Source organism: Acinonyx jubatus, chromosome B3 (assembly GCF_027475565.1).
Source record: "Acinonyx jubatus isolate Ajub_Pintada_27869175 chromosome B3, VMU_Ajub_asm_v1.0, whole genome shotgun sequence".
Classification (NCBI taxonomy): domain Eukaryota; kingdom Metazoa; phylum Chordata; class Mammalia; order Carnivora; family Felidae; genus Acinonyx; species Acinonyx jubatus.
In genome coordinates, this window is record NC_069386.1 from 135,090,690 (window position 1) to 135,109,813 (window position 19,124).

Here is a 19,124-nt window from a genome sequence, read left to right on the forward strand (position 1 = left end):
AGAGCATTGGGATCCCACAGTGGAGGGAGCAGAGGTATCCGTAGCCTCCGGGGACAATTCAGTGTCCACCATTAGGAGCCAGACTCCGAGGTGAGCTCACAAGGTCATCATGACGAACAACTCCAGGGGGCACTGTTGTCACGGATCACACCATAAATGGTGCCTCCTAGGGGCGTGCAGCAACCCAGTCCCTAATGATTTAATAAACAAGGAAATAGCGGTTCACTCTGACAACTACTGAGCCTCATAATCTCTATTTTTTCTTAAAGTTTATCTTGAAAGAGAGAGTGTAGGAGCAGGGGAGGGGCAGAGAGACGGCGGGGGGGAGAGAGAGTCCTGAGCAGGCTCCGCACTGTCTGCAGAGCCCGCTGCAGGGCTTGGACTCCCGCATCATGAGATCATGACCTGAGCCGAAATCAGGAGTCAGATGCTCAACTGACCTAACTACCCAGGTGCCCCCTCTTCTTCTCCTTTTCCCAAGAATACGAGAGCTCTCTGAGAGCTACCATTTTCTCTCCAAGGCTTGGCAAACTTTGGTTCCCTCTGAACTTTCTCCTCTCCACGTAGCTCCCGTGACAGAGCCCAGGGCCAGGGCTGAGGGTGCGCTCAGGGAGACCCAAGTGTTACTCCACCTGAAGACCCCAGGCAACTTTCTACATTAATTCTATCTTCTGGTCTGTAATGCACCCGATTATATGCAGATTTATAAGAATTCTTTCCACATTTGCACTCACAAAGTACCATTAAACGGTCCAAGCTGGAAAATAATACACCATTCCTAACTCTGTTAAGCCACCCCAATCTGGCTTTAGTTAAAACGCGTTTCTTCTTGCCCTGTCGGTGGGAATGCGAGCTGGTGCAGCCGCTCTGGAAAGCAGTGTGGAGGTTCCTCAGAAAATTAAAAAGAGAATCACCCTACGACCCAGCAATAACACTGGTAGGAATTTATCCAAAGGATCCAGGAGTGCTGACTCGTAGGGGCACTTGTACCCCAATGTTCACAGCAGCACCTTCAACAGTGGCCAAATGATGGAAAGAGCCCAAATGTCCATCGACTGATGAATGGATAAAGAAGATGTGGTTTGTATATACAATGGAATACTACTCAACGATGAAAAAGAATGAAATCTGGCCATTTGCAACAACGTGGATGGAACTGGAGGGTATTATGCTGAGTGAAATTAGTCGGGCACAGAAAGACAGATACATGTTTGCACTCATATGTGGAATTTGAGAAACTTAACAGAAGACCGTGGGGGAAGGGAAGGGGAAAAAAAACAGGCGCGAACAGAGAGGGAGGGAGGGAGGCAAACCATAAGAGACTCTTAAATACAGAGAACAATCTGAGGGTGGATAGGGGGGTGGGGGAGAGGGGAAAATGGGTGAGGGGCATTGAGGAGGGCACCTGTTGGGATGAGCCCTGGGTTGTTGTATGTCGGCGATGAACCATGGAAATCTCCCCGGAAGCCAAGAGCACACTGTATACACTGTATGTTAGCGAACTTGACAATAAATTATATATTTTTAAAAAAATGTGTTTCTTCTAGTAATCCCCGTCTCCTGCAAATAGCACACAGGAGGGGGGTTATCCTTTATCTGAGCAAAAGCGGTCTTAGGATTTCAGCCCAAGGCTCCACCATCCAACAGAAGGAGCAGACAGGGCTCGTGGAGGGGAAGAGGCAGGAGGACAAAGGAGACGAGGGGACCGTGGTCCTTCAGCTGGCTTCCGGGGAGGCCCGCACGCTGTCCGTCTCCCGGCGTCAATCTGCTGGGTGTTCCCGCACAGCCGCAAGTCCAGGAGGTGCACGGGGCTTCAGGTCTCGGGAAAACGGAGAGCTGAGCTAGTCTGCACCCACCTGGAGAGCCCAGGTGCCGCGCCCACGGTCCCAGAACTGGATCGTAGCGACGGCCGGGAGGGACCCACATCTCTTCACCCACAGCGGTCTCCCTTCCAGCACACCGGCATGTCCTCCTCGACGCAAAATACACTTGACCCGGTTTGGGTCGGATGGCATTGTTCAGATAGACCCTTTGTGGGATGTTAAGACACTGCTGAATATCGGGTCTTTTTTTGTTTTTTTTCTTTTAACGTTTATTTGATTTATTTTGAGAAAGAGAGAGAGAGCGCGCGCATGTGCACAAGAGTGGGAGAGGGGCAGAGAGAAAGAGGGAGAGAGAGAACCCCAAGCAGGGTCCGTGCTGACAGTACAGAGCCCCACACGGGGCTGGAACTCACAAACCGTGAGATCGCGGCCTGAGCCGAAATCAAGAGTCAGACGCTCGGCCGACCGAGCCACCCACGTGACCCTCCTTTTCTTTTTAATTCCAAGTCAGTTAACATAGAGTGTAACAATGGTTTCAGGAATAGAATCTCGTGAGTCATCGCTTACATGTAACACCCAGTGCTCATCCAGCAAGTGCCCTCCTTCATGCCCACCACCCATTTAGCCCATCCCCCCCCCCACCTTCCTTCCAGCAGCCCTCGGTTTGTTCTCTGTACTTAAGAGTCTCTTACGGTTTGCCTGTCTCTCTGTTTTTATCTTATTTTTCCTTCCCCTCCCCTATGGTCATCTGTTTTGCTCCTTAAATTCCACACGTGAGTGAAATCGTATATTTGTCTTTGCTCTGACTTATTTCGCTTAGCGTAATAGCTTCTGGTTCCATCCACAGTGTTGCAAATGGCAAAATTTCATTGTTTTTCATAGCTGAGTAGTATTCCACTGTGTGTGTGTGTGTGTGTGTGTGTAATATATATATACGACATCTTCTTTGTCCATTTGTCAATCAGCGGACATTTGGGCTGCTATAATCATTGGGGTAGCATGTGCCCCTTCGAATCGGCATATTTTTGTATCCTTTAGATAGATCCCTGGTAGTGCAATTGCCGGGTCATGAGGAAGTTCTCCGTTTAATTTTTTGAGGAACCTCCCGATTGCTTTCCAGAGCGGCTGCACCGGTGTGCATTCCCACCAACAGGGCAAACGCGTTCCCCTTTCTCCACATCCTCACCAACACTGTTGTTTCCTGAGTTGTTCGTTCGATACCATGATGGGGGGGGGGGGTCCAAAGGGCGGATAACCGGACCCCCAGGGAGTTCCCGGTCCAGTGCGGGAAACAGATGCGGGACAAACACTTGCCACAGAGCACCTCTTGGTGCCGTTTCTAGAAGTCAGGGTGGGACGAGAGGGAATAAAGTCAAATTTGAGTTTCAATTTGCTTGTTTGATGTTGTTTAAAAATGAAGCAGGCATAGCCTGTGGTCCTCAAGGTAAGGCCCCTCCCAGGACCTGCGGACCCCCGGAAAGACACGGCAGATCGGGGAGCAAGGTACGACCCTTGGTGGCCTCCCCGCCTTTAGGATCAGGTGTGCAGGGAAGACAGGACCTGCAGCCCAGGCTCGGGGAGGCACCGGGACGCGCCCGCCGTCAGCCGGGGTTTGGGGACAGGGCAGCCTGTGCTCCTGGGTAGAGCCCAGCTTCCTCCATTCAGTGTCAGGACCCTGCTGCAGTCCTAGGACAGAAAACAAAGGTCCCAGCCGAGCCAGCACGAGCGAGTGTGGAGGGCAGGCCCCAGTGAGTCAGTCCCACCTTCCTCGGTACAGATTTGATGAGCCCGGCCGAGTGACCCTCCCCATTCCAGCTGGGCTCTCTCAGCACGCTCGCTGCTTCCTCCCTCTGGGCAGGGCTCCCTTGGCTTTGAGGCCCCAGGATTTGGAGCCAAGTCTGTGTCCCCCTTCCCCAGCCCTAGACCCTTCGTTCATATCATCACCAGCTTTATTTCTACCCTAAGGATGCTCAGTTCTTGGGTCTGTCTCTTCATGACCGTCCCCTCCCTGTTTTAGGAGATGGCTGAAGTTTATGGGAAGGAAGGAGGGCAGCGCGTTGGAAGGAATCTAGCCGTGGCCCGGAAATCTAGCCGTGGCCCTGAAAGCCCCCAGCAAGGGCTGCCCCCTCTGAAGGCGTCAGGCCCCCGGGCTCGCCAATCGCACGGACTCCGCACTTTGTCTGCTTCTCTGAGTCAGACTCCTCCAACCCCTCCTCCTTCGGCGAGACTCAGGACGGCGAGTGGTACTCCCATATCCGGGGCAGACGGCTTCTAGTGCGATACAAGGTGCAGGGACCCACTGCCCGCCTGGCCAGGTTTTCCAGGCTGTGGGACTTCCGACGCTCAACTGGACGGTTCCAGGCAAGCAGGGGCCGTTGGTCACCTTCGTACACAGGCGCCGTGACTTCCCCTCCCCTCCCCATCCCCTGCCTCCTGTACTTCCAGAGACGAAAAAACCTGTTGCCTGGCAGATTTTCAGGCTGATCTGTCACCACCAACTCCTTCAGGGGAAGATGACGAGAAGGAACAGGCTTCGTCTGTGGCCAAATTAAAAGCAGTAGCATCTTCACCCTGAAAAGAAAGCATATGGGCGTAGTTAGACACAAGGTAAAACAAAAAATCTGTGTGCACCTATAAATCTCACAACCAGAGGGCTACTGACAGACAGAATCCCCCCGGAGACGCACAAGACGAGGGTGTGTCTACCCACACAGCACAGTTCAAGGAACCGAGGGCTTTCAGCCCCGAGAGGAGGCGTGTCGGGTGGACGGACACCGGCCTTCTGTGCTCGCAGAGCCGGATGCGGGGAGAGAGAGGACAATCTCCCTCAGGCCCCAGACACGGACGCAGACTGTGGGGCAGAATCGATGCACAGAGGTGTTCGAATCCACGGGACCTGCTCAGCCAGGACCGTAGCCACTGGGCACCTGTGACCATCGGGCCCACATCTGACCCCCAGTGTGACTGGCTTCCGAGGTATGGCGTGAGGGTCAAATACACACAGGACTCGGACAACTAAAAGGAACAAAAGAATGTGAAATACCTCCTAAATAGTTTGTACATGGATAACATGCTGAAGCAATAACATTTGGCGGGGCGGAGGGGGCGCCTGGGTGGGCTCAGTCAGTTGAGCGTCCGACATCGGCTCAGACGACCATGATCGCGCGGTTTGTGAGTTCAACCCCTGCGTCAGGCTCTGCGCTAAGAGTGGATTCTTGGGATTCTCTCTCGCTCTCTCTGCCCCTTCCCCACTCGCACTCTCTCTATCTCAAAATAAATAAATTAAAAAATTAAAAACAAATATTTTGGATACAACAGGTTAAAACACGTCATGAAAAGTCAGTTTCAACCGTCTCCTTTTTCCTTTGTTGACGCACCTGTAGGAAACTGACATTTCTGTATGTGGCCATAGTGGTTTGCTAGGGCGGCCGCAGCAAGCAAAGGGCCACAAACTGGGTGGTTTAAACAACAGAGGGGTGACGGACACACAGCTCTGGAGGCCGGGAGTCTGAGATCAGGTGTCAGTGGGCTGGTTCCTTCGGAGGCCGGGAGGGAGAAGCTCTTCCAGGCCTTTCCTCTAGCTTTCGGTGGTGTGCCGGCCATCTTTAGCGTGGCTCGGCCCGTAGAAGCACCCTCTTCATCTCTGCCTTCATTTTCACGCGACATCCTTCTGTGTGTGTCTTTACCCAAATTTCCTCTTTTTATAAGGCCACCAGGCGTATTGATAATGGTGTGGGGTCTATCCTAACGATCTTATTTTCACTTGGTTACCTCCGCGAAGGCATCTCCAGAGAAGGTCACATTCGGAGGTACTGGGGGTTAGGGTGTCGACACGTAAATTTGGGAGGGAACGCAATTCAGCCCGGAGCGATGGGCCGCATCGCATTTCTGGGGAGCAGTGCTGTATTCACCCGTGAGAGGGCAGGAAGCACATTGGGATTCGCCCATATTCAGAATCCAGCCCAGAGCCCAGCACAGAATAGCCCCTCAGAAGCCGGGCATACAATTAACCGATGGCATCCGCCTTCAATGCCTGAATCTCCTTGGAGGCGGGCCGGGCCATTTCTAAAGGCTGGGCGTGAGACAATACAGAACCAGACTCAGTGGGACAGAGGCCACCTCGTGGGAGCGGAGGGCCCCTGGCAAGCTGCTTTATCACAGGAACCTCACTCTGGTTTAGAGAATGGCAAGACGCTGAGCCAGATGGGCCGACTCCGCCTTTGAAAGCAACTGACACGCGGTAGCCTTCAGCTTCGACCACCGTGAGGAGTGAGGTCCCCATCACGAGAGGTGTGTAAGCCGACAAATGCTGCAGGATCTCTTCCCAGGGAGGCTTGAAATGGTGGCTTCAGCCCAGAAACGGAGTTGGGGCTAGACTGTACCCTGAGCCACAAGGTACAACCAAGCTTTCCCAGGACTTCTCTTCCAATGCCCGACCCACCTTCCCTTGGTCCCTCAAAAAGACGAAAGGGTATTGACGTGCTCTGAGCATCTGCCCCACGCCTTTGTCAGTAAGCACTGGGACCCCATGTAACAGGTGAGATAGACCAACCAAGATCCAGGGCTGGCCCAGCACCGCCCCGCTGGCCAATGGCGGCACCAGGACGAACGTGGACGGGTGCCCAGGCCGGAAGCTGTCCCCTGAAGTCTCGGCATCCTGGGGATCCAGCCACCCATGAAATCACTCAGCACCTCCCAGGTGCCTGACACCAACCTTGGCCCTGGGGAGACAGGTGACTGGCATAGAGCCCCTGCCACCAAGAAGTTCTCCGTGTGACAGGAGGGGGCATGTAAACACCCCGTGGCGAACTTTACACCCAAACAGGAAACGCTTTTTCAGACTCGTCACGTGCCAGGCACTGCTCTAGGTGCATTGTGTACATGAGTTCATTTAATTTTATCGACAGCCCTGAGATAGGTACAACTATCCCCACCCACCCCCCATTTTCCAGCTGAACACGCTGAGGCACAAAGAGGGGCAGAAGGTCATGGGTGTGGGAGAGGGCGGTGCTAAGGTTCAGACTCAGGCATTCTGGTTCAAGAGCCTGTGCTCTGACCCCTCGGGCTGAAGGGCTGCAGGAAGAGAGTCTCAGCCATTCACTGGCGGTGGGGCACGGAGTCTGGGGAAGGGGCCTTCGTGACCCCCTTAAAACGCTATCCCCAGGGCAACTGTGTCCCCTGTCTGCATGTAAGGTTGGGCCAGGGAAGAAGGACGAGCTCTGGATTCGTCTCCGGTGGCGGCGGCCGTAACAAATGTTGTGGCTTCAAACAACACAGACTTACTCTCTTACGGTTTTGGAAGCCAGAAGTCCAAAGTCAGTTTCCATGGGCTAAGCAGCCAGCCAAGGTGCCGGCAGGGCTGGTCCCTTTTGAAGGCGCTGGAGGAAAGTTGGTCCCTTGACTCTTTCTGCCTCTGGCGCCCTCCCGCAATGCTTCCCCCTCCATCTTCAAGGCTCATGGCTCCAAATCCGCTTCCATCGATACAGGGCCTTCTCTTCTGCAGCCATAGGCCCGCCCACCTCATCCAGAATCATCTCTCCACTCAAGGGCCTTCACTTCATCACATCTGCAAAGTCCCTTTTCCCATAGTAGATGGGTTGACAGGATTGGGATGCAGATCTTTCCGGGGGCCATTGTTCAGCCCACTACAGTCCCCAAGGATTGGCCAGGCCAATCTCCTCCTTCAGAAATGGGCAAACTGAGGCTTAGAGCATGGAGGCTTAGAGCACGAACCGTGAGATCATGGCCTGAGCCGAAGTCAGACGCTTAACCGACTAAGCCCCCCGACTAAGCACCCCCATACGCTCTTGAAAGTCACTGAGGACTCCCGGGGCTCCTGGTTGGCTCAATCAGTAGAAAATGTGACTCTTGCTCTCCAAGTCACAAGCGTGAGCCCCACATCAGGTACAGAGATTACTTAATAAAAAAAGAAATTAAAAAATTATTGAGAACTCCAGTGAGTTCTTATTTATGTAGAGCAGAACTATAAACATTTGCCATCTTAGAAATTAAAACCAAGACATTTAAAAGATATCTGTTAACTCATTTAAAAAAATAAGCATAAACCCATTACCTATTAAGGTAGCATTTTAATTTAAAAAAAAAGCAGGGGCACCTGGGCGGCTCAGTTTGTTAAGCGTCCGACTTCAGCTCAGGTCATGATCTCGCGGTCTGTGCGTTCGAGCCCCGCGTCGGGCTCTGTGCTGACAGCTCAGAGCCTGGAGCCTGCTTGGGCTTCTGTGTGTCCCTCTCTCTGACCCTCCCCTGCTCGTGCTCTGTCTCTCTCTGTCAAAAATAAATAATAAAACGTTAAGATAAATAAATAAATAAAAATAAATAAGTAAATAAAAAGTCTTTTATCTGGAGGCACATAAATATGGATACAAATTTTCCTTGGAAAATTTAAAGTTTATCGTTGGTAACAACTACTGTCAATGCTTTTCTTTCGTTTAAAAAACAACATTTATTTATTTTGAGAGGGGGGGATGGGGATGGGCAGAGAGGGAGGGAGAGAATCTGAAGCTTCAGGCTCAGTGTGGAGCCCGACGAGGGGCTTCGGTCCCATGACCGCGAGATCATGACCTGAGCCAAAGTCAAGCGTCAGACGCTCAATCGACGGAGCCACCCAGACGCCCCGATTTCTCTTGAAGTGACAGGCTCCCTTTCATTTGCTGTCCAGAAAAGGCTCGCCCGCTGCCCGTGCCTGGACACCCACAGTCTGCTTATCAGTTGTTCTCTCAAGTCCAAAACGGGGTTCACTCAGAAAAAGGAGTTAAGGCCAACTTACAACCCAAATATGCTTCCGTGTCTCACGAGTTCTCGACGCGGGCTGCCTAGGTACTCACTTGGAGTGTTTAGGCGACACGTACTCGAGGGTCGAAATTTAAGAACATTAATCATTTTTACAATTTCATCAAGGATATTCTTAAGGGAGACTCAGGTGTGTGTCTGGAAAGAATACAGCGACTGCTGGCACGGTGGGTGCCCCTGCCCTGAGTCATGCTAAGGCCCTCCTCCCTGTCTTACACACCCCTGCTTTGCATCCTCGGCACGAAAGTCAAATCGCATCTCGGCTTTGTTGCGGAAATACTCTTGACCCAGCAGAACTCCTGCTGGAGGGTCCCAGGCGTGCCCCGAGGGCCTCCGGACCACACTTGGAGAATCACCACGGAACACAGCAGGTGTTACCCTTTGTCCACCCATCTGGCACTGCTCCAGATTCTAGCTCCTCCCTGTCTGCTTGTGGCCACCCCATGACCCGCTCCTTTGAGCCACAGTGGCTGTCGTTTTCTGTCTCACCAACCGGCGTCAGCCCTCAGCCTTGTGGGATTCAGCTCCTCCCCACTGAAGGGGCCTTCGTGCATTTCACGCGTCCAAGCCTCAAGCTCCTCATCCACAGGGTCAGGACGAGAATGGCACCTCCCTGACAGTCTGCGTCAGAAGCCAGTGAGGCAACCCACGAGAGCACGCGGCGCCCGGGGTTCTCCGTGGTTCTTTAATCTCACTCTCAGGGCCTTGCAGGGCGTGCCGTGAACCGGCTGCGGCTCACAGAGCACGGTGATCTCTGGGATGCCTCCTGCCAACCTCCGGACAGGGGCTCCCTGCTCACCAGGTCCCCTGGGCCCTGGGTGGGGAGACAAGGACCAGCATCCTCCTCTCCCTCTCGCTGTCTGCGAGCAAGGGCGGGGAAGGGTACAGGCAGGTGTGAGCACCCCGGCCAGGACCAGCAGTAAACCCTCCTGGCAGCTTCACGAGGCAGCATCGGACTGTCCCCGAGCTGCCACAGGGCCCTTGCATGACCATACTTTGGACCCATCAGGGAGTGTTATGACGCGTTATAAGCGTCCGTGTCCTTGTGAGTGGGGACACGGTCATTCTCGAGGAAGGCACCTGTTGGGATGAGCACTGGGTGTTGTATGGAAAGCAATCTGGCATCTGGCAGAAGGGGGCCCTGATCAGGGGCCCCACGTGACTGCCTGATCAACATCCCCTCACTGGCTGGCTCTGCCCCTGAAGGAGGCCTGGGTGTGGGTGACATGACGCTCCCCAAACCCCCACTCTGGCCCCGCCACACTTTGTTCTGCGCCACGTCACGAACTTCCGGCAAAAACGACCCCTCGACATAAAAAGAAAAAAAAGAAAGAAAGAGAGAAAGAAAGAAAAAGAGAATGACAGACGTTGTTCCCCGGCTTTGCGTGTTGGCACAGCCATCTAGAACAATCGGGGCTCCCGTCAGAGAAAAGCAGAGTCTGGGCCCCCAAGGAGGGGTTCACTCATGCAAACTGGATGTCGGGGACGGGTCCTGGCCCTGGTCCCTGCCTGCAGGGCTGCGACCTGCCGGAGAGGGGGCAGTGTGGACAGTTTCAACCCACCCCTACTGGCCAGGCTGCGGGGGGGGGGGGGGGGGGCGGGTGGAGGCTGCGCGGGCCCCCAGGGAGCTCACAGCCGTGTCTACCTGAAGCACCCGGGCTGCAGATTGGAGGTTTCGTCCTCGAGAGCCGCTGTGGGGTGCTCGGGGTGCAGGGCCCTGGCTGAGGCCTTCCCGAGGCTCGTCTCACCTCTGTTGGACAGCAGCCCCGTGAGGAAGCAGCTAGAATCACGTCCCCTCCGTGGTGCGTCGGGTGGGTTCTCGCTTCTCTCGCTGGCTGTTTGCCCCACGACCTGGGGGACACCGGTCTTCTCAGCACCAGACTCCCCATTCCCCGGATGGTTCTGTTTCCCCACACCCCACTTGGGCATTCTTGTCTCTGCGAAACGGAGTCATGGGACCTGAGCTTCCCATCATTTCCTTTTTTTTTTTTTAAGTTTTTATTTATTTGGAGGGAGGGGAGGGGAGGGGAGGGGCAGAGAGAGGGAGGGAGAGAATCCCAAGCAGGCTCCGTGCTGTCAGCACAGAGCCCAACGTGGGGCTCGAGCTCATGACCCCGGGATCGTGACCTGAGCCGAAATCAAGAGTTGGACGCTCAACCAACTGAGCCACCCAGGCGCCCCCTCCCCCGCCCCATCATTTCCTTCTTGGAGTATAAGTGCCGGGGAATGAATGACCCAAAGCTTTCAGGGTTTGGAGATCCTCTCTGTATCCAGACGTGGGGTGGAGTGAGGGGAAGGGAAGTAACATTTGGGGAGGCCCCGCTCTGTGCTCACGTGTCCAGCCACGCTCTGGCTTTTATGGTTGAGAGTTCCAGGACTTACCTTTCTACCTTGCATACAGTCGGCGCTTAACACATTTTGACGGCCCGGCATGACTGAATTCATGAAAAGGCCAAGAGGAAAGCTGGTGGCTTTGCCTTCAAATTGGAAGGGGGCATGAATTGTGTGTCACTGTGAGAAAGACTGCTTTGTTCTCTTCTTGGGGTCACCCGCAGAAAGGCAGGAGCCCCCCCCACCCCAGCCCCCCAGCAGCCCTGGGAGGCTTCCCGGGTGCCCTGAGCGAGCGGGGTTGGAAACGGGGCACAGGTGCTGTGTGTGTTTGGGCCCCGCTGCGGGCAGAGAACGAACACCCAAACTGGGGAGGCAGCCGCTCCCGGGCAGCCCAGCAGGGGATGGAAACAGAAGCCTCCGTGTTTAAATTTTGTTAACAGCGAACCACGGAGTGCGGTTTTGGTGGCGCCTGGGATTTCCTACCCCGTGGTCTCTGCCTCTCATTTTCAGTCTGGTTTTCAAAGGGGCACGGGAAGTCGTGAAATACCCAGGCCCGGAAGTGCTTGCAAGGTTTAGATTCTGTTGGGGTTTGCTGATGAACGGTTGTTTTCCTCCTCCTTCCCCTCTTCTTCCCTTTCCTACTTCTAACATCTTCAGGTTTTCTCCATTTTTTCTTAAGACCTCAAACTCACCAGACTGGCTTTTTAGCCCAAGGGGGCTGCAGAGACCGCTTGGCTTAATGCCCTCGTTTTTACCGAATGCCTCTCTGGAAGGCCAGAGGGTCACTCAGCGAGTTAGGGGACAGCTGGAATCAAAAGCCTTGGCTCTGGGTCCTCACCGGGGGCTCTGTCCTCTACAGATTTCAATGATATGCTCTTTCCCTGTTCATCTTTTTCTCAGGCTGGCCTCTGGTTCCAGCGGAAGTCACGGCCTGAGATACAACAGTGGTCGGGGCTCCTCGGTCCCCACTCGTGGGAGGCTCATCTCTGCCCCGCTCTGTGACAATCGGCGTGGCTCCAGGGGTGCTGACGCAGGAGAGCGCAAGTGACCAACCACGGTGACCGACTGTGACGGGCTCAGGGCTGGGCCACCGTCTTCCCTGGGACTCTGGTGGAGTTTCAAAACAAGACCATTCTTTTCTCTAGCTTTGGAACAACAAGGACAATACAGGCCTGGAACCACCATGCGCCATTTTCGTGCCACAGGAAGAATGAAGACGCAGTTGAGAGATGGGGGGAAAGTCCCAGTGATATCCATCCACACCGGAAGAGGCCTCCCACGCGACTTCCCAGAAACACGAGCCGATACCCCTCCTTTGTGAGTCGAGACAGTTGGAGCTGGGTGTTGGCCATTTACAAATGGGAGCCTCCAGTCACAGACAGTATTTAGATAAAATGTGTTCTGAAGGCTGACCTGCAGAGAGGGTGGCCCTGGGTCCCCTTGGCACGTCAGGGGCCTTCTCCTCCAACCTTGCTAACAGGTCACGTGTGAAAATAAATGCAAATTTCGGCTCCGATTTTATCCATGGGTACGTATTTCCCAGCGGGAAAGGACAGATGCTGAACCAGAACTTGGAGTCCGGCCTTGTGGTTTTTTTAGGGGCTACTCTAGCCGCAGGACACAGCGAAGCTTCTCCACAGAGCCAGATAACCAGCCCCCTTGGGAGTGCCCAGACAGAGGCCTGATTTACAATGTCAGGTCTAGGGACAGCATGCCAGGGGCTGAAGGACACGGGTCTCCAGATGCTTGAAGACAATCGAGGCAAGGGGAAGGGGGACAGTGCTGGGTCACACCTCAGGCAAGCTGTACCTTTGAACATCATTCATTCCCCCCGCGGAAAATCACTTCTAACATAATGCCACGCTTACTAACAAAGTCTGTTTCCCTTTGAGATTCGCCTTTTGGTTTTGGAATCACGCTAGAGGCACAGGAAGGTCACCAAGGTTGTACGGAGAGTTCTAGTCTACCCTTCACCCGCTTTCCCCTGATGACTCACCCGCCAAGGTACGTCTGTCCAAATGGAGAAATTGATATTGGTACAGGACTATCACCGAAACTCCAGACTTGATCCAAGTGTCCCTAGCTTTCCTACCCATGTCCTTTTCCTCTCCCAGGAACCCACCCAGGACACCAGTTACGTTTAGTGGTCATGTCTCAGGTTCCTCTAGTCCATGAGAGTTTCCCAGAGCTTCCTTGCTTCTAATGACCTTGACGATTTTAAGGAGTATTGGGTCAGGTGTTTTGTAGAATGCGTCTGTCTCAGTCTGCGTTTGTCTGGTGATTTCCTCATAGTTAATCGGGGTGCTTGATTTTGGGGAGAATTACCACAGAGGCGGGGTAACCCTTCCCATGACACTGGGTCCTGCTGTTCACACAACCCATCGCTGATGATACTGACCTTTGTCCCTTGGTTAAGGTCTCGGTTGCCAAGCTTCTCCACTGCAAATCTGCTTTTCTTCCCCCTTTCCATATTCCATACTTTGAAAGCAAAGGCAATTAAGTGCAGCCTACACCCAAGGGAGAAGGGGTTAAGCCCCATCTCCTGGAGGGAAGAGCTTAATCCCTCCCTCCCTGAGTGTGGACTGGATTTATTGCCTTCCTATCATCGGCGAATTCTTCTGTAAGGAAGATTTATCTCCTCTTGTCCTATTTGTTCAATCATTTCTTTCTATCAGTACGGACTCGCGGATACTTACTTTCTACTTTGGGCTTTAATCCAATGGTGTATTCCTAATTTCGTTGCTCAAATTGTTCCAGGTTGGCCACTGGGAGTTCTTTTGGATTGGCTCCAAAAAGTGACATTTTGGTGAGTTACTTCAAATCCCACCTCTGCCGTGGGTATTCCCGAAGGCAGATACACTTCTGATATTAACAAGCGTCCTCTAGAATGTAGATAAGACTAATTAAGCTAATAAAATGGCAATCAAACCGTATATACTTTTTATCCCTTTTATTCATTTAACTTTTCCATTAATGTCCAGGTAATGTTCTGCTGTGTGGATAGAACATAGCTTAGTTAAGTCTTATGTTTTGCTATTGTGCGCAAGACTGAAATGAGCATTTTTGTCCGTTTTTACATTTACATTTATTTTCTGAGAAAAGTGACTCAAGCCCAATTCATGTGGCTGAATCATCACTTTTTAAAGGGGTTTTGGCCTGCCCCCAACCGTGCGCATACATTACTAAAACTACTGTTATAAAACACATTAAACGAAGATGGAATAGAAAGTGACAGAAAGCACACTGGCCGAGAACTTAACCAACCGACGCTTTTCTCTCGGGCTGGCGATGCTGCATTTTTTCAGTCTATTTTTTGGTTAAAACAAAACAAAACAAAACAAAAAACTCGAAAGGGCACCTAGGTGGCTCAGTCGGTTACGCTTCGGCTCAGGTCATGATTGCCCGGTTCGTGAGTTCAAACCCCGCCTCGGGGTCTGTGCTGACAGCTCAGAGCCTGGAGTCTGCTTGGGATGCTGTGTCTCCCTCTCTCTCTGCCCCTCCTCCACTTGTGCTCTGTCTCTATCTCTCAAAAATAAGTAAACGTTAAAAAAAAAAAAACAACACGTGTATAAAGAATGCAATACGGAAACAGAAGGCAGCCGCAGTCCGGGGGCGGAGGGAGTTTTTCCCTTTCAATCATTTCTTTACATCAATATGGACTCGCGGATACTTATTTTCTACTTTGGGCTTTAATCCAATGGTGTATTCCTAATTTCATTGCTCAAATTGTTCTGGTTTTGGCCACGGGGAGTTTTTTTGGAACTTAATTCTGGGTCCCAATTCTGACTGGACCCTGACTCTCTCTGGCCCCTCCTTCGTAAAGTCACTCTCATCCCACTCTCCCCAAGGCCCTAGGGGAGCTGTACGAATTAGAGAGAACGGGCAGAAAGGGCCTGATTCAGTGCCCCCCCCAGAGATCCCCCCAAAACTGCAGCCACCACGATATCACTTATTAGGAGGGTGACCCGGGACCATTCTCTTCGCTCCTCTGGATTCCTCTAAAATGGGGACGATATGGCAGCCCAGGGGGTTAAATGAGAAAACACGGGTGGCCCCCTCAGCATGGTTCTGGATCCCGGCAAGGGCTCCAGCAGCGGCCGTGGGATCAGCCTGAAAAGTCAGGTAACGTACTGTGATTGTTAATCTCTTTGTTCAAGAGAAAACCTCACAAGACACGCCCAGATGGCCAACAAGAACTCAAATCCAGTTGGATCTTTGGTGCCAAGAACAGCTGAACAGCTGAAAGTTTCAATTCGGCAGCATGTGGCCAAACTCTGGCGAGAGTGGACACGGCCGCAGACCCTGAGCCGTGGCAGTGCCCAGCCCTCGGAACCGGACGCCGTGCCTCCTCCTCTGAGATCCGGGGAAGCAAATGCCGATCCCTTCTTCCCACCTTCCTTGTGCTTCCTCTGCTCTCTGCCTGTGTCTATGGCACGGCGCTGAGGGCGCGGACAGAGGGGTTTCAGACAGACCCCGCGGGGGTTATTCTAGGATCTCCCATTGCTGTGTGGCCTTGGGCAAGTTGTTCACCTCTCTGTGCTTCTGTTTTCTTTTGCGGAAACTGAGAAAAATGCTCCCTATCTGATGCTGATCTGGGCATCAAAGGAGCGGATGCCTAGAAATCCATTAGCCCAGGGTCTGGCACAGAGGAAGCAGTCAACTCGTGGCCAGGCCCGCTGTTAAGTCTCCTAACACAAGGGTAGCTGCAGGAGAGCTGGTGTTATGCAAAGTCTGGCATTAGGTTTTCGAATGAACACAGGCGGGCCTGAACAGCGCGAGTATGAACGAATGAACCATTTCCTCCTTAGGGCCTCCGCTCCCCTGCCCTGCCCTGGGTCCCTCTGTCTTCTGAACGCTGCTCCCCCTTCCCTCCGAGTTCCCTGCCGCCCTGGTGGGGCCTCCCCGCTGGGTCACCGCACAGCTCAGCTCTTTCTGAGCGCCCCTGTCCCCCCGGGTCCCACTGGCCAGGGCAGGGCGTGGTAGGTGGTGGTGGCCAGAAGCTAGGTAGGGGGTTGGCTCTCCCTTCGTCACCCCAAACCCCGGCTGGCCTCGCGTCTGCTGGGTTGCACCAGGACCCCCCCCCCCGCCCCCGCCCTCGGGTGCATATCTCAGAGAGTTGAAGTGAAGGCGAGAGGTGGGTTTGGTGATCACCGGATAACCCTGGGAGTAACTGTGAAGTATTATAAACAGTGTCACGTCAACTCGAGATTTAGCATCAGATCCAGACTTGAGCGCGAGGAAATGGGGCCGTGGCAGGGAGGCGCTTCCTCCCAGACGAATGTCCAAAGGTGTCTCGAGAAGGGCCGTGATGACAGGCAGAAGGCTTAGCGGGGTAGGAAGTGGCTGCTTATGTACTGCAGGCTTCTCTAAGTGCTGCTGAGGGGCGCCTGCAGGGAGGGGCAAGGGCGACCCGGAGACCTGCGATCCCCTTCCATCCGCGGCCAGCACGGGCTGGGGCCCCCAAGTCACCGCCCCACCGAGGAGCAGCAGGGACATCCCCCGGCAGTGCCCCGGGCTCGCAGGGGGCCTCGGCATCCCCCAGAGAGATCCCCGCCGGCTTTCGCTCTTCCCGAAGCTGGAAAACACCCCCCTCCTCTCTGCATCTCCTCAGATCCTCCTGGAAGCTCTGAGCTCTGGTGACTTCAGCAACCTTCGAGAAGGGTTCCGTGGCACGTACGGGAGTCTTTCTGGAAACATTTGGCCTGCAGAGATGGTTGTAAGGCGGAGGAGACCTACGTCCGTGGGGAGACAGGCCAGATGAAGAGGAAAACGGGAGAGATCCCGACGACTTCCCGGCTGGAGGGCCCCCTCCCAGCCCCGGCTGCCTGCACTGAACTGACCGCCGACTCAGCGTGTTGTTCAGAACCGACTCTGCCCTGAGCGGTGCGGGGGGCAGACCCAGACAGGCAGCCTGGGCCCTCATCGCTCACCAGGAGGCGGCCAGTCCCCTGACCTCGCCAAACCCCAACTTCCTTAATTCTACAACCAGGATCATTTTATGCAATTGCCCAGCACCTAAGACCCATTTTTCCCCAGAAGGCAATGCACCCCCAAAATATTCCAAGCCCAGTAGCCATCAACTAACGACGAAATAACAAGCAGGCCACGGCTGCTGTTCCAGTGTCTCTTCCGGATTCAGGTTCCTGCATGAACAAAAGAGCATGTTTTCCAATCCTTTTCAATGCAAAGGCTTTTTCATTCATTTCCATTGCTTTTTCAAAGAGAAAAAAAACACACACACACACGCTAACACACGCTTTATCCACCACACCTCCCGGACAAGGAAGATGACGGCTGGCAGGGGGGAGTTGACACAGGGACACTGGGGACGTCGTGTAAGTTTCACGTTGTATAAACCTGCTGTGTGGTTCCTGGCTCACCACGTGAGAGCTGCCTCTCTGAACGTGGAAACTTTTACCCCACCTGACACGAACAGGCCAACCACTCTTTGGCACACTTACTCTCTTTTTCTTTTCCTTTCTGTAGCAGAAAAGAAATTAATCCAGCTAGAAGGTAGGCCCCACTGCCCCTTCTTGTCCTCCCAGAGAGTGAGTCTGGGGCTCCCATCCCAACCTGGGAGACTCCCTCTCAACCCGTGACCCCGCAGGACCCCAAGTCCACGCCTGCCCCCCGGGTCACCCCATGTCTCCTCCCTCCTCCAGCCTCACAGCTGGACCTTCCAGGCGCTGCGCATCAGTCACCGCCTCCAGGACCCCTCTCCCTGGTCAGGCGAACCTGACCTAGCCTTCCACTGTCACCTTGTTGCACATCCTGCCTCGTCCTTGGGTGAAGCGAGGGGGCCCCTGCTCAGGGTCCGGTCCCGCCCCAGCTCACCCACCATTCCCCGGACCGGTCACGGGACCTTTTTGAGATTCAGTTTCCTTATAAAGGGAGAAGGACGCTCATGGCACCAGCTCCATAAAGCAGTGAAGATTATATAAGTACCAAGGACAGTGTTTAGCCCTGGACGTTAGCTGCTATTCTAACAGTAACGGAGAGTAAGTGAAGCCAATGTCCTGTGGCCACTCATCGGTTGCCATGAGACTCTCCAGCTCCCTGAAGCGGGAGATACTTCTTGCTTCCCTGAGCCCTCAGTGACACATGGCTGCAGAAAAAACACAGACTCGGGATCAAGCCCGGGTCCAAATCTATAATCTTACTGTGTAAATGTGAGTGAGTCCCTTCACTGAGCTTGGGTTTCTTCAACCGGAGAATCAGGATAGTTGTACCCACTTCGTGGGTTGTGAGAAGCAACGGAAAAGACCAGGTCATTCTTTCACTCATCTGAACATCCTGAGAGCTCCCGACCTGTGCCTCACGCTGCGCTGGGGGCTGGCTGTACGATGGTGAACAGGACAAAGACCCCGTGGTCTGCCCCTCGTGCTATTGCTGCACCGAGAGAGGTTCTTAGAACCCCTCCGGCGGCATTTTCCGGCTTCATTTGCAGGAACTGTCAGGACCTGAAGCCAGAATACACTGGGCTCCTGGGAGACAGAGGTTCCCTTCTGTGGCCCACGGGGAGGGGACAGCCGGGCGCAGTCCCTTCCGCCTGACGGGGCTGATGTGTCTCTGAAGGTTACGTGCGCCTCTTGGTGTCGGGGTCCCCGAAAGGGAGTCGGGGTGGAAAGATATTTTTCCCAACCATCTGGGTTTGGACAGGACCGGAAGCACATGTTGCCAAGCCACTGTCCCTCCACCTTGGAAGGACGGGGCGCCCCTGCAGAGATCTTATTCTTACGTTCGGTTTCCGTGACACCTCGTTTGGGAAAACGCTGCCTGGAAGCAGTGGGGACTTAGGCAGCTTCTGCCCTCCCGCAAGCCACCAGAGTCCCCGAGTGTCCCTGGGCTTCACGCTGGCCACTTGAGAATGTTCCCCTCCCTCCCTCGGGGCCGCTTTGTCACCTGGAACCCCGTGGAGCCAGCCAGTCTCTCCTGAACACGATTCCGGGCCCTGACTCCTCTCTCCTAGGGGCTCAGAAGGCTAGTGGGATCTCAGGACTGGAAGAGGTGGGACCCCTCGCCCTGGTCCCCCCGGGGACCATGCCTCTCCTCACACGGGTACACAGGCGCACACACACGCACACACCCCACGGGTGAAGACCCACGGGCCATCGTTCTTCCGTCGCCTCCAACAGAATGTCAGCTCCGTGAAGGCAGGGA

At 54.0% G+C, this 19,124-nt stretch overlaps 1 long non-coding RNA gene across 1 annotated transcript; it reads right to left on the reverse strand.

Annotated features, from left to right (window-relative positions):
• Positions 1-9,757: 9,757 nt before the first annotated feature.
• On the reverse strand, positions 9,758-11,170 carry LOC113601584 (uncharacterized). The gene is made up of 3 exons (XR_008299811.1): positions 11,024-11,170; positions 10,279-10,568; positions 9,758-9,939 (listed from the first exon to the last, which is right to left on the reverse strand). It is a non-coding gene; the product is annotated as an uncharacterized LOC113601584 (long non-coding RNA).
• Between the last annotated feature and the right edge of the window lie 7,954 nt (positions 11,171-19,124).